The sequence below is a fragment of the Ambystoma mexicanum genome, chromosome 3p, assembly GCF_040938575.1.
Source record: "Ambystoma mexicanum isolate Mex_15411 chromosome 3p, UKY_AmexF1_1, whole genome shotgun sequence".
Taxonomy (NCBI): domain Eukaryota; kingdom Metazoa; phylum Chordata; class Amphibia; order Caudata; family Ambystomatidae; genus Ambystoma; species Ambystoma mexicanum.
Genome location: NC_090925.1, coordinates 1,002,455,096 through 1,002,462,342, shown reverse-complemented (window position 1 = coordinate 1,002,462,342; position 7,247 = coordinate 1,002,455,096).

Below are 7,247 nucleotides of genomic sequence, written 5' to 3'. Positions count from 1 at the left end.
TCGGTCAAAGCACTTGGATTCGTGAAATCAGGAAAAGGAGAAAGTGTTGGAGCGCACGAGTGGCAGAATTGGCCAGGGTGTCTGTTACTGGCACAAGATAGACTCATTTTCTATAGAGAAAACGTGGGTAGTGTTAGGCTAGGCAACCATTAGAAGGACCCGGAGGGAGTCCGGTAGTTCAGGCTTTTACCTTTATGTCCGCACCTGTAGGTGGCTTTTGGACATAGGAGTTGCTGAACGCTTGTTGCCAAGCCTGGGTTAGGTAGGTGGGAGCCACAAGGAGTCCAGATGAACGTGTAGAGCCGTTTTACCATTTTCTAAATACAAACCCTTTAAACATCTATCAGCACCTGAGAGTTATTGATGCCATCCGTGACAGGATCACAGATCTGATACCAGCTCAAAGTCTACATCTTCTACAATTTACCTTCTTACTTTTTTTTGTTTGTTTTTCATCTCCTTTTAACATCAGAATAAATACACCATTGTTTAGGCAGATTTTAAACTTCGTATCGAGCACACTTTAGATGTAATATTCGTTCAAAATCAAATGCATCATAGACGTGGAATTTGTTATGCCAATTTTCCTGCATCAAGGCATGGCATTTCTGCATGTCGGACTATTCTGTTTAGTGTACATTTACTGAGACGGTGGTGTGCCCTGTGGTACGGACACCTCCTTCAACAAGCTAGCAGTATACCAAGTTTCGAGGGCCTCCTCGAAAGGACAGCGGAGACAGAGCAAAGGTCCTGCGTAAGCTGGTCAGCCCACTGGTTGGCCCAGGGATGCTTCAGAGAAAGCTCACTTGCAGGTTTTGGTGAAGGTGCCGAGAATAGTTGGTCCCACTATTCCATTGGGTCGAAGCACCTTTGCAAACCTTCTAGGATGACCAGATGCAGAGGGGTCCCACGGGACGACAGTGGGCTCAGGGTGCCAAACCTTCCAGCGGGTCACCAGCGGTTCCGCGACTCAGCTTCGTAGTTGCAGGATACTTGGATCCTATCCCTTGTTCAGTGAGAACTGAGGAGATCGACCTGGTAGTGGTGTTTCCAGCCTCCTCTTATCCAAAGTTCCCTTTGCGCCAAAATGGAGAGGAACCAATGGGAGATCTGCTCACAAACACACACTCCATATGTGGACCAATCGCAGACCACGGTGGTCTCTGGCATTCAGGACACTCCAGACTCTCTGGCACCCAGGATGTGTATTGGGACCAGACATCCCAACCCACATCCTGGAGACACACACCCAAGGCATGCAGAAGCCCGCGAAAGCATTGGGATTTGTGGGAAAATGCATGACCAAATAAGGGCTAGCCTGGGTCGACTCGACCTGGGGAAGGTGAAGGGGCACGATGGCCAAAGGACAGGACAAAACCTTGTGGCATGGCCATTTTGGAGCCTGGCCACCTATTCGTACCAAATGCGGTTAACATGGCAGGAAAGGGTTAAAAAGAATGCGAAACGACAGCTGCCACCAGTCCTGTCCATGACACATCTGCACAGTTCATAAAAAGTCAAGCAAGAGTATCTAGGGCCTTTGAAATTTACTATAGACCCAAGTGTGCTGTATGGTAGGATACATTGCACTCTTGTTACATGTTGCACAAAAGTTGCATCATGAGGAAAGGACTAAGGGAAACAAAGTCTCACAGTACTGACTGTCTTAAGGGCATGTCAGTTTCCCCATAAAAAGTGAGCGAAAGCCCAGAGGAGTGCAGCTGAAGGCTGTGCTTCTCTGGCAAATTCAGTCAATCATGTCTAAACAGCAGCAAAAAGTTTGGGGGTTGACACATGGAGGGAACATTACATAGACATTTGAAATCTTTCCCAACACTATTGCAAAAAAGAAAATATTCCCACCTTGGGCCCAAAGGAAAATACCACTTACGGTCATCCTCCCTCCGACCACCCCACATGCAGTTTCATAACCGACTCCTTACCTGGCGCATAAGACACCGCCAGGTTTTCGTAGGCAGACCGTCCATAAGCCACCTATGCAGTCTGCCGACAGGGTCCGAGTCACAGCACAAAATGATGTGGGAAAGGGAGCCAATGCAATATGAATTCAAAGAGCAGTAAGAGACTGTTTTATTACAATACTATACAAAAATGGCAGCATGTCCCCTTAACTTCCATTAAAAATAATGCATGCTCATTAGAGTGAAGTCTATGCCTATTTTGTCTTGGACAGTGCTGGAAAGGAGCCCTTCACTACCTTAAGACAAATCCTGCAAAGACTTTCTATTTCTTTGTTATACCCAATCCTGTGAGGAGAACCTTCTCGAAGCACCAGACTACAACAGTGGGGTTACCTGCCCACCTCCTGCCTGCACTGGATAGTCAGATTTCCACCATTACACATTATGAATAGCCAAGTCACTTCTCTCCAAAAGGGGAGCCCTTTCCCACGAAGCTAGGAAGGTGCGGCTTCGAACCAAAAGTCCCATTAGGGGGTAGTTTAATGCAAGAGGACCTCCCCCTCTGGGGATAAGGACAATCTCCTAGGGTACAGCTGTTGGATAACTTCACACCCTAACCATCCTCAACTGCCCTCACTCCATGGCAAACAACTGCCTTGAGAGTGGACCGATAGATTTCTGTAGTATAGGAGAAACATTTTATAGGACACTTGAGGGATTATAAGTATCAAAGAAGGGGGAGTGAACCAGATATAAAAATATCTAACTTAAGATAAACTCTGTCTCTTAAGGTCAGGTAGAGTGAATTGAGACAACTCACTAGACTTATAGGGGATGGGTCACATGTGTACACTCATGACAGGTATACTTATGTGCGTGGAGAATTCAACCAAGTCACACTAAAATTAATCAGAAACTATAGCAATTTTAATACATACTAGTAAAAAACTTTTTTTTTAAAAGCATTAAAAATCTCCTAGAGTGACAATGTGCAAATGCAACCTTATAATGGTAGAAAGCCTCCAGGGGGGTCTACCTGTACAAGGTGTAAAGTGCAAGAAAAGTGTAATAAGTAGACTAAATAAATATGCATCTATTATACAACACACTTGAGGTACACATAATTGAATACAACGATGGTGTTAATTTAAAGCAAATGCCTAATAACCATATTTAAAAACCACATATTGAAAAAGCAAAAGGAAACCCAAAATGTAAAGTACTAAACAATTCAGGTTACTCTATGGTTGGTATTATCTTGTACTGATCTTACTAGCAACCTCTGAGGGTATTAATCTCATTCAAAACATTTAATATTAATGTTGGCATGAACCCTACATGTTTCGTTCCTCTGAAAGATAATTTTGTTACTGGAACGTCTTCAGGGGTATAGTGTTTCCAAAAAAATAAAAACCCAGGGGGGAAGGGGTATTACTAGATTTGTGGTTACAGAACAATTCAGTAGTAAATAACGGAGTGTTGGATGTTTAGAGAGCGGGTTGACATGGAGGGTGTAGTCCCCAGTAGAACAGTTGCAATGTAACTTGTTCCCAATTCTCTTCTCTGTTTAGTAGAGTGAGGGCGTCTAGACCAGATCTATACATAAAAACACAAGAAAGGGACCTAAATAGTGAGGGTCACCTATCTAGTTAACCACAGCAATAATAAATTGTGGTATAACATGGGCGCTTACCGTATTATTGATTAGGAAAGGCGTCCGGGGTGGCTGAGCAGGAATATTACAAAGCAGTCACCACAATCCCTGTGGATACAAAGAGGAGGGTATATAGGTAGCCTATCATCAACAGATGCGAAATGCTAGCAGTCAGTAAAGATGCCTATAAATTAGGTGGTAGAACAAAACCACTAAATGTGGTTAAGATTATTCAACTCACTGTGTTTCTGTACAGCATTGTGTGCACAGGCGACTTAATACGAAATGTTATTCGGTGCACCTGTAAAGGGTAGACATATATATATATATAAATATATTAGTCCAAATGGAGCAGGGTTCATAATACATGCGCGAGTAAAAATAATGTATAGGAGAAACAATCACAGCAGAAAGTACCAGGACGAAGAAGACAAACGACATTTAGATTGCTTGTTTTGCTAGTATTGGTATGAGGTAGCCAGAGGATGCATGTAGATCAAACAAGAGCAGAGGACTTTGACAATCGCCAGGGTAAGTCTAGCAACATTGTAGAAGAGGAGATGGACTGAAGACTTGGTCAAGACCAGCCAGGAGAAGCAGCCGGTGTGGAAGCCATCCTGAGCAGGAGTTTCAAATCTTGTTGGCTGACCGGGGATGCCGAAATGCATAAAATGCCAGCGAGTCACTGAGGGAGTTCTCCGCGGGCCCAGCGGAGCAAAGTAGGAAGAGAGATCCGAGCAGACCAGGTGAGAGCAGAGCCGCCACAGAGCTGCAGAAGCAGAGGAGAGAAGTCTGAAGAGCCCAGAGAGACACGCCCCAGTCCCAAGAATCCCTGGTGGTGTACTGAAGTCGCAAAGAAGGCAACTGGAGGTACGAGTGACCCAGATAGGACACAGGTGGAATCGAGGCAGGCTCAAAGCTCTCCACCAGCCTAGTAACAATCAAACTATTGGGAAGGGCAGACTGAGCACCCGAGGAGAACTTCCTCACCGCAGTGACAGCTACAAGCCCACTGACCACCAGAGAAGGGTCTGGGACCCCAACAGAAGTGTAGTAAGCACCAGAAGAAAGCTTCCTTGTCGCAGTGGCAGGGAAAAGTACACTGAAGCCCAAAGAAGGGATTTCGGAATTGCTTTGAAAGTTGAAGAAACTGAAAGCCTTTTTCAAGAGACACCAGGGGATGAGAGTCATTCCCCCGACTGGTGTGAACTATGGGGTGTGGGAATCAATACCAGGAGAAGGAAGTTATTCTCCTGGTTTCAAAAGTTGACTGGTGCAAAGGTTTGTTGGTACCATAAGCCAGGAGAAGGGAGTCATTCCCCCTGGCAGCCTTTTGCCAAATAACATTTCTGGTAATACCACCCAAACACCAGAAGAAGGATTTCATTCTCCTGGTGAAGCAACTTCGGTTTACTCATTCTTTAGGTGTAGCGTGAGGGATAAAAGTAGGTTGGGACACAGGACGGTGGCGATTGATTTTGACATTCTGATGAATCCTTTAGTATTAGTTTGAGGCAGGGAAACCGCTTTTAGAAGATCAGGATGTTGAGGGTTTTCTTTTCTCAATAAAAAGTGTTTGCAAACGCAAAGGCCCCCCATGGTCGAGCATCCTTCTTTGACACAGTTACAGAATGTAATCCTCCATTGTTGAAGTCCTGTGCCCATTTCCTTGTACCACGGCCCTTCTACCGAATAAGCACCTTGTTGTGGCAGCAGCCCAATGTCACTCTGCTTGCACTATCAGGTCTAATAGTTGTGATCTCATGTAAACACACCAGCAATCCTAGTGGAGACGGTCTCAATACTTTATAAGTGACAATACATTTATATGTTAAATGTTCGTAAGCCACGAATGGAAGACTATAGGATGGAAGAGCGCTCCCACCAGGTGCACCAAATACAAGGCACCCCCCCCAGGAAGACATGGTGCAATACATTTTCCTATACTTTCAATGGACAGCCTGAAAATAACTGGTGCTCCCCGGAAAGTCGTCTCCCCGAGGTTCCTCCCAATTCTTCCAAAGAATGCCCTCTGGATCAGCCAGACTTAACCTCCATGTGCAAGCCATGTTAGTAGGATGATCAATGTGAACATTTCTGGTTCCAGCGGGATTGCCCTCTGGTCTAATACAAACCCTTCTAGTTTGCTGGCTATGGGCGATAAGTTCTCCGCGCTAGCTCTGTTAAGAGTCAAGCTAAGGGGACTGATTTTTTTTTGTCAGCCTCAGGCTTGACCTCTCCTACAGTTGTCTCATCAGCAAGCCATGCTTCCTTTTGCCCTTCGACTGTACTCTTGGCTGTGCGGCCGCTAGGGGTGCTCCAATTAATCGTTCTCTAGGAGATTTACCACCACATCCCGACACCCTTTCACTTTTGCATCCCTCAGGGATAATCCTGAATCCCTCCCTTCGCCATCTACACCTCATTTCCAAAATAAACGCACTTCATCCATCAGCTCTTGCCCGTGTCCCTTGCAGCAGGGACACATCTTACATTCTCTCTCTCACCCCGTATCCTGTAACTTGTCACCAGTCCCTCCCCCACCATCCGATACTGGATCCAAAACCAGGGTCCTCCTTCGCCAAACCTCCGCACGCATTTCATTCTCATCATCCCACTCCTTCACTAGGGCTTGTAACCTGGAGAGGGACCCTACAACAGCATTGTTTTGCCATTTGGCAATTGACTTGAGTATCAACCATTCGCCCATGAGATAAGAAACATTACATCAACTTCGAATTTAAAACTTACTTCATCGTGGCCATGGCTACCATGATCAACTATTTAATCCTCAGACCCATCTGCACTTCACTGGCCACTCAGCAAAAACTCAATTCCACCCTAGCACTCCTCAAACTGGACTACTGTTTCAACCTTCTCCTAGGTTCTTTGCCGATACTGTTTCAGCCCTCTCAATGTTCTCCACTTTGCGACACACCCAAAAGCTACACCAGCTAAACATACCACCAACACACTGGATGGCACTACATGAAAATCTCACTCCGCCCAAGTTAATAATCCTAGTCTTCGAATCAGGTCACAATCTTCTTTGCCAACTGCATTTCTTTCTACTCTCCTTTTCTAACTTTATGGCCATTCACGCTCCAGAACATACGCCCCCATCTTTGTTACCCAAAGCCTACACACTACGCAAATGCTTTCCCCAAAGAAACACAACCAATTGAATTGAATGGCTTAAAGCCAGGCTCAATATGCATCAGCTAACCATTGGCGATTTCATCAGATCTGGCTTGCCTTCCTGCTAATGTCATATGTACATATTGATGTAAATGTGCCTCGCCTAAATCCCTATTTGGCCCAGTGCCAAAATGTTTAATATTTGTTTGCCAACTAGTTAATGTTTCCTGTAGGTTTGTATTCATACCACTCCCACAACAAATCAGCCACTGGACAACTCCACCATACAACTTTAGGGAACCTACTTTTAAGATATAGAACAGCTAACAGAGGCACTCCCAATGTACGTCTCTTATTATAAAGCATCCTTCCAACTAAAACATTTTTACCCAATCACAGATCCCTCCATGTCCCAGATCAGCAGCTCTTCCAGTGTCCCGATGCTGGCAGCCCAAATCATGTGGCATCACCAGCAGATAAACCCTACACCAAAATGTTATTGCCACCATGCATGTAGAAGGGTCCTGGAACAC